This window comes from Atta colombica, unplaced genomic scaffold (genome assembly GCF_001594045.1).
Source record: "Atta colombica isolate Treedump-2 unplaced genomic scaffold, Acol1.0 scaffold35, whole genome shotgun sequence".
Lineage (NCBI taxonomy): Eukaryota > Metazoa > Arthropoda > Insecta > Hymenoptera > Formicidae > Atta > Atta colombica.
Window position 1 is genome coordinate 2,217,642 of NW_017259459.1, and position 9,171 is coordinate 2,226,812.

Sequence of the window (9,171 nt, forward strand, 5' to 3'; positions counted from 1 at the left end):
GTATAATCTTTTTTTAAAATGATTATTTATTATTCTTACCAATCGGAGTTTCGGACTCTTCCTTTAATCTAAGGACAATTTCTGTTTGTCCGTCTATGAGAAATCTAGGCGGATTGTTTCTAGCTGAACAATACGTTAACAAATATCCAAATATTAAGTATAATTCTATTTTAAATCGGCTTCTTTTACATGATCGTAATAACCAGGAAGACGATCTCGTTTGCTTATCCGACGTCATCTTGATCGAACGATATTTATAATCGACATGTTCCTGCTCATAGAATCTTTCACTTCTTAATATTCTGAAATCAATATATAAACATTAATTTATCATAAAAAATACTGATATAAATAAATAACAAATTAGTGAGTAAAAATATAAATAATAAAAATATAAATATAAAAAAAGCGTGCTAAAATGCATTTGATTATTTATCTAAAAAAAAAAGAATTTGTTTTTATGTCTTTAACTTTAATAGAATTAACTTAACAGCTGATTAAAAGTATCATCAATGTTAGCATTGAAAATGATGAAAAAAAAATTAATAAAAATGTAAATGTTTATATATACAGATTAACGAGAATTTATCTCGATACAATAATCAATGCTGATTTACGAACTTCTTGCATCGAAATAAATCCGAAATTAGATTCGGTGCAACAATAGAACATTGTCGATTCAATGGCGTAGAGGGAATCAAACCAGCACAAAACTTAAATTGGACTCAATTTCTAATGAAGTCGGTATCAGTATATCAGAGTGAGCCACTTTTGCCATCAATAATATCGCTAAATTTTATATATATTTATATCATGAGCACATTATGTATTCCGTAATACATAGATCATTTATGCTTCCTAACATTTTGCTATTTTTTATAAGAGTGCAGATAATATTATTTTCCCTAAATAAATATTAAAATAAATATTAAATAAATTGTTGCGACAGTGTGAAAACAATCCACAAAAATAATAGATGTGTATATATTATATAAGTTTATTTTTGCATAAATGAAAAAAACTGTGAAATAATTGATGAAACAAACCGTTGCGAAAAAACGAACGTTGAGAAGAATACTTACATTATTTTTGTTTTATCTGTAAACATAAATTACATTTTTATTTATTATTAAGGAACAATTTTATTTACGGGAATCTACATTTATGTATCCACATGTATATAGTTAACAAAATGACGTTTGATTAGCAAGAATCTGACAACACATCTATAATTGTCTGTTATTATCGAATAACCGATGCAATAAACCAAGTTCTGTCTGTATTATTAGGATGCGATAGTTTGCCGTAAAATTTATTAATGTCCACCCATATGTTGCATAACACAAAATAATATGATTGAGTCAGCGATAAAAATACAATGAAACGAATAAATATTCTAATGTTTTGGCAAACGATAATTTGTTTATCAAATTATTTCAAAATTTTGAAAGAATAGTAGCTAGATAGAATAGTAGCTAAATTTGGAAATTATATATTGCATTGTATCTATTATTATACGTTTTAATTACCAGTTATTATAACACGTCTCTAATACAAATGTTATTATGGCATTTCAATTCCATACTATTTACATACAAATTTTTAGATTTAAAGTTCATGACTAATTAAGTTTCTAATTTTATATTTATACGCTCTCTAATATGTATGTATATTGCAATTTAGAAGTTTTTATAATAGAAATCTCTAAGTTACTCCAATGTTTTTTGCTGGAAAATGCTTAAATTTTAGATTAAAAAAGAGATATTCAAAATATTTATGAACAAATATGTACAAATTATTAGAAAATTTATTTAAAAATTTTAATCACAATTTACTTTTTCCTATTTTCTCGAAAATAATTACTCAAACTTTCAAAAGAACACGCTGTAGCAGATTAGTTAAAACGAAAACTGTCACGAAACAATAAAAGATATTGATGGAAAATGAAAGTGAAAAATTCCAGAGAAAATGTTCAGTTTGGAGATAGGCAGCGAGGAAAAAACGATCGATTCAACGTTGGTATAAATTTTAGGACACACGTACAGACATAATCTCGAATAAGTTAACTCGAGGCAGGTTGGCATGAATACGAAAAAGGGTTGTTCTTTTGTGCGCGCACAAAATCTTAAAACGGCTATGTTGAGAGAAGAAGTCGAGTAATCCCTTCGACCGACATTTTCATGTCCTCGACATATCGAGCGATCGCGACATGCGCGACGAAAAATTTTTAAGAGACCTTTTAGATAAAATCCAACATACTTATAATCGCATGCGAGCTTAGAATTCTTACATTTCTCAATTTCTTACTATGTCTTCTATTCTTCTTCAAGAAATCAAAAAGAAATAATCTATTAATTCTATAAATAACAATTTTAATTGTAAACAATCAAGATTCATGATCAGATTCATACAGATTTCGTTCAAACCTCCGACTAAATTAAATCTATCCTTTTGAAATAAACATTTGCTTCGCTCGCGAATATTTTATGTATTGCAAAAAAGCTCTCCAATATTCTTATAATATATTCTTACAAGAATTCGCCTTTTTCCCATCACCGTTTTCGATTTATATATCTATACGAAAGAATACTTCATGCTAGACTCAATCCTACATCTCTTGTGTAAAGCATATAGCATGTATATAAAGAAATAAAAACATGAATACGAATCATGTATCTTCGAAGTCAGCAATCTTTAAAAAGTTTTTTTAAGTAAAATATAAACTGGATAGAACGGATATTCTTAAGTATATCTCATTTATCAAAATATGTGTTAAGTATACTAAAATTTTTATAAACGCTTTATATTAAATTACATTTAAATAAAAATTCATCGTGTTCTCAAATTGGATATTTCAAAAGTATATGCTTGTTAGTATAAAAATGTATTTAAGATTAAAATATTCTTTTTATAATGTGCACATAAAAATAAAATACGAACTGTATCCGTGAATGATATATTTACTCAACTTTTAATTGGCAATAAAATATTAAAACAGTAAGATTTAAAAGTTGTTAATTTTTATTTGGAAATTTCTTTAGTAATTTTATCATTTTCCTAATTTTACAAAGAGATTGTTTATTTTTCATACACATCATATATATTATCTTATATTTTAAATAATTTGAAATTAATCGGCAACTATTTTATAATAATTAGATTATATAAATTAATTAAATTGAAACAGAATTAGAACAATAAGAATTATAATTATAGAATTATAATTATAGATAGTAGAAAGTAACAATGTAAACAAGTTAAATAACAAAAACTAACTCTAAATAGTTCTCAAATAAATATGATGAGAAGAATTCCGCATATGATCTTTTAATTGAGCAAATATACGTCAACGAGAGTACGTTACTGATGAAATACAATATTTATGAAATTGCCTGTTCTATTTAGGGAGATGAACTGTTATAATTACTTCATCTTTTATATCAACGTATATATGGAGTGGAAATACCTACGAAACGCGATTGCGTTTAAAAACCTGCAATATTTATCATAATGCTTATATTTTAGCGGCGTGCTTCAAAATACGAATTCACTCCAATATCGATCAAATCTTTTTTTAATCTGACTGATTTTTAATACAGTTATAATAGTGTAGCATTATTTTTTAAAAAGTTATCTCTACAAAAATTGTTCATCTCACACTTTGACGCTTTTTTCATTAATCTTTAAATATAAATCTTTTATATAAAAATATTCCAACTCTTTTCTTGCACTCCTAATACAATTATGCTCGTTTCATAATATGATTTTGTTGTTTTCTAACAGTAATTGTTAGAATAATGTATAGGAAAAATCAGTCAACTTATTATAATTAAATATGTATTTATAGCTAAATTTGATTATTTCATGTTTTTTACGTTAAATTCAATTGTTTTCAATTTTAGATTTCAACTACTTTCATTAAATCACCTTAGAATTTTATCTGATGAAAGTTCTGAATTTTATCTGATGAATTATCTGATCAAGTTAAAATTAATTTATTATTATTACTTTCTGTCAAATACTTATGTTCCGAAATAAATATAAAACATTATAATAAATCATCATATTTTCCAATATCTGTTTTTATTATGTAACTTTGTGTATTATATATATCAAAAATATAAAACTAAAGTTGTAATAATTTAGTCTGTAAATATGGTAAACGCTAATTGCTTGATATTTATAATTAGTTGTTAATAATTAACCACGCACACATATAAAATTCAAATTTTCACTTAACTTTAATAAATCATGAAAATGAAACTGTCAATTTACTCTAATCAATATAATTTATCATTAAAATAGAACTTTTTTACACTGAAAAAAAATCAAATTTAAGTATCACACAAATTGCTTGTCGCGCTCTCGCGTTATGGCATTGAAATAATTAATACTCTTCATTTCCATTCGATTTTTACGATAGAGAGTAAATTACTGTTGACATATCTGCTTCGATAAATAGCTATCATCTCAATATGTTTACATCGTTAGTAATAAAGTTAATTAATCGCGCAGATTGGAATTCACTAATTGTTTAAATAACAGTGGAGTTTCAAGATAATACGTTATTATGTGAAAGATCAAACATGAGAGATCAATACATGATCTTGTATACATACACGCCAATATTCTATATTCTATATCTCGCAAAAAAAAATTAATTATTTTTTCTCATCTCGAAATATTTAATGTATTAATTTGTGTTAATATTATGTAAATATTTCACCTTTTGTTTTTTAAATTTATTTTAATCAACTGTTATATACTGTATCCAATATAAGATGTTTAAAATTCATTAAAAAAAACTATTATATTTTATTTATTTAAACAATTATTTATCTAAATTAATTTGTTATAATAAAATTTCTACGCTTTGAATAATATAAAATATTACAATTATTATTTATTTAAAAAAAAATTTATGTATTAAAAGTTTAACTAATTATTCAGAGCATATTTTAAGGACTAAAAAAGAAGAAGATAATTTTATCAATCTGTAACTTTTGTATCAATATATCTATATAAACATTCTTATTTTTAGAAATGTACAGTATTTCAATTTTTTTTCAAATAAAGTTTATTATTTAAAATAATTAATTTAATATAGTTTGAATTAAATATTTTCAAAGCTAAGAGATACTAGCATATCTTACATTCTGTAAGCAAATGCTCGCATTAATGGAATTTTCCAAAATGCTAGAATCAGACTGATGAAGAATTCAAACTATTCAAATAACAAAGTTAAGAAATTAATATTATAATTGACAAATATTAGCACTGATAAAATTTTTCTCACGATATTTCACGTTGACTAATAAGGTCGTCGAGAGAAGTTGTCATCATCTACAAACTGTCACACGCATCTGTTAGATGAATGATGCACGTTTTTTCTTTTCATTTAAATAGAATTCATTTAAATAGTATTTTATACAAAGTAGTAATTTGAGTATAAAAATCGGACAAAATGAAGAAATATCTATTTCTTTTTATTAATTTATATTAGCAAGTCATTTTGTACAATTAAAATATTATATATATGCAATTAAACTTAATTGATTGTTTTAAAAATTTTGCACATTGTAGAATTAAAATCTGCAAGGAAAATGAATAAACATATACGTTTAATAGTTGAGAGATTGAATGTTCGTCTTTATCCATTTATTGAAAATCTTTTCGACCTTGCGTTCACTGACCGACAAACGAAATTTTTTTGGACATGCAAAATATATCGGATGCATAGAATATATGAATTCGTTTTGAATGTCACTGTGGCAGAAATAGAATAAAAATCTACAGAAGCACTTGCATTGAGGAAAATGTTGCTCTTTTCATTACGTTCTCGGATTCGTTCCGCTTCGTTTCTATCTCGATGAATAAAAATTGCACACTTTTATATACGTTTTGAGATTCGCATGATTTCCAGTTTTAATTATGTGTGTGTGTGTGTGTGTGTGGTGTGTGTATGTAAAAATATTGTAAACAGAAATCTTAATGCCTAACGATTCTATGATACGATGCGTGCAAATTTACATCATAAATTTCATTTTCTCATGATATCTATGTAAAAGGGATTAATCATTAAATGTTATGACTCATTTCTTATGTATCATATATTATTAATCATTAAATGTTATGACTTATTAACAATAACCTGTTTAATTTATAAGTTACATCAAGCTATTTATTTTATCGTCTCCAAAATATAAAATATTTTTCATAAAACAACAATACGATAGAAGCACGATAAATCATTACAAATATCATGAGGAGTAATAACAATTCTTGAAGTGATAACTAATAGCTTATTGTACTTAGAAAATCTCTCGTTTTTCTTCCGAAATCCTTTAATAATGCGTCTGGATAAGCGCTACTCGTTAGCAATTTCATTAAGGTAATAAACGTATGTTTGATGTATTGGTAATATACGTATTGTTTTAAATAAAAAAAGATAATGTTCAACAATATACATATATCTAAATGAAACAGTGTCATTAAATATGTGTGTGTACGTGAAATCATTCATTATATACAAATTATTAAGCTTTTATTTTAAAAAATTATTAAGCTCTTATTTTAAAAATTGTTGAAAAATAAGAAAATATTATAAATTATCTGATAAAAGTCACTTAATTACCGAAAACTTTTAGTTATTCCATTGAATTCATCATTTATGAATTCAAAACGTAAGCCAATGTTATTTTTTACTACGGTGTCTGAATGTTACATGTTGGTTAGTTCTGTAGTATTTCTTCATCTATCTTCTCTCTCAAGCAAAATCTTATTTCGTCGGATGAAACTCCATGGAGGTTTCTAGTTTGTCGTCGTTTGACCTGAATGCCATCAGTATCTCCTTTCCTTTTACTTTTCGCGAACATCTTTTTTTATCATTATTTTATTTGTTTATCATTATTTTATTTCATTTTTCGCCGTTATTTTAGTAGCTCAAAATAAGTATGAGAATACTGCAAGAAAACTAATTATTAACATTTATTTACATTTAACATTTATTAATAACTAATTATTAACATATTTATTAACATTTTGTGTGTATGTGTGTGTGTGTATGTGTGTGTGTGTGTGTGTGTGTGTGTGTGTGTGTGTATGTGTTGTGTAATAAGACTGTCAATATTTATAACATTGCAAAATTTTAATCAGCTACACTTACATTATGCTCACTTTTTCGATCGATAGCTAAAAGAAACTTTCGTGAGCTAAAAGAAACTTTCATAAAGAAATACACATATTTAAAAGTGCAATCCAGTATCCGAAAATCAGAATTTTGGATTTGGCAATGACTACACGAATCTCTTTCTATCTATTTCAATTCTTTGGGAATTAAAATAGATAGAAATGGATTCGTGTGGACATTGCCAAATACATAATTTTGATTTTTCGGATATTGGGAACATATTCCAAAATATTAAAATATCTTTAAAGAAAAATACTTAAGTCTCCTAAATTTTTGTGAAACTTATTTGTATAAAATAAATCATCGGCAACACAACAAAATTTGTTATTATTTTAACCAAAAATAGATTTATTATTTTACTCAAGAAATAGTATAAAATGTAATCTTCTCAGCACCATTCGCGTACTTGAAGTAAATTATTTAGGCTCGGTTGTTACATATTTTGGTAAAGTTTACCTGTTGAGTAAGTAGCAAGATTACCCAATCACATGCGCGGATTACCAGATTTACCTAACAGGTAAAATTTACCAAAAGGTAGAACAACCGGTCCTTACTTATATATAGTCGCTGTTTCGTTCAGAATTCATTTTCATATGTAATTAAATTTGCTAATTAAAATAAAATATGACAATTTCAAATACACAGTTAAGAAACAACATATCCTCGATGTTTACTTCTCATAAAAGAAATTTCACAAGACAGACATGGAACATAGCGTGTGTACACTGTAATGCAAAAAGAAACTTCAATCGATGGTATCCCGTATACATGTATATGTACCTGATGATATACCGAATTCTTTCGCGCAGTCAATATTGATCAATGCAACTTACAGCGTTCACTTACGATGAAGCGGAGAAAAATGCCGGAAATTCGTATACGCCCTTCGCTATTGGTAGCATGGCTAATATGACCAGAGAGGAAGGTAAGGACGAAGGATTGTAGTATGGTAGGCTCTCTCTCTCTCTTTTTATAGAAACGAAGAGAGCATTATACTATGCATATTGGAAATCGATATGTACACTCGCCTGTTGCCACATTGCATACGCATTTGTCTGATTTCATGAATGTTATATGTATTGCATGATACTAATTCTTTCTGTCGAGCATGACCTACGGGCTTCACACATGACAATCTGATATGATATATCGACAATACTTGTTGCAAAAACGTTTAATTAATCATTTTACAGCTCAAATAATGTCTGTTTCCTTAATCATAAGAAATCTTTTAAAGTTTCCACCACAATTTTATAAACTTACATCAATTTTTTAATAATTGTAAGTCATATTCATCGATGCTTTATTTGCAGTAACAAAAATTCGTAACACAGAGAATGAAAAAAATGATAGTATTTATTTGACAGATAGCAACAATAAGAAAAATTGGAAAAAATTAATAACAAAGATATATTATATTAATGTTGGTTAAATGCAAGTATTTTTGATAAAAATTTGGTATCTACATTTATAGCATTTGATCGAGATTACAAAGTCTTGCTGTAATTGATATTTCTTTCGCAACTCCGACAATCTAGTATTGTCTCATTTAAATAGTAACTGTGTGAGCTATGTTTAATTATACAAGATGCACTCGTGATGCATTCCTAATCATTATGACCTAGTTGAGAAACTGTTTCAAAGAGCGACTGCCTTTTCTTAATTAATGCAATAAAGATACATATTTTTTAAATCTTGAAATGTCTCATTTTATTTCAAAGAAACGTTGACGAACATAACTAGCTAAATATAAATTTTAATTTGAAAAAGAAAAAAAATTCTAAGATTCTCTTCAAATTTTATTATTGTGGCAAAAAATCACGTAAATTTTAGAAGTTAAATTTAAGAATTAAATTTAATAAAATAGAAAACAAACAAAATGTAAATACTATGTTTTAATTTTGAAGCGATAATGTGCATTCAATATAATAAAAAATAAAAAATTGTTGTTGTAAAAATAGAAAAATAAAATAAATAAATAA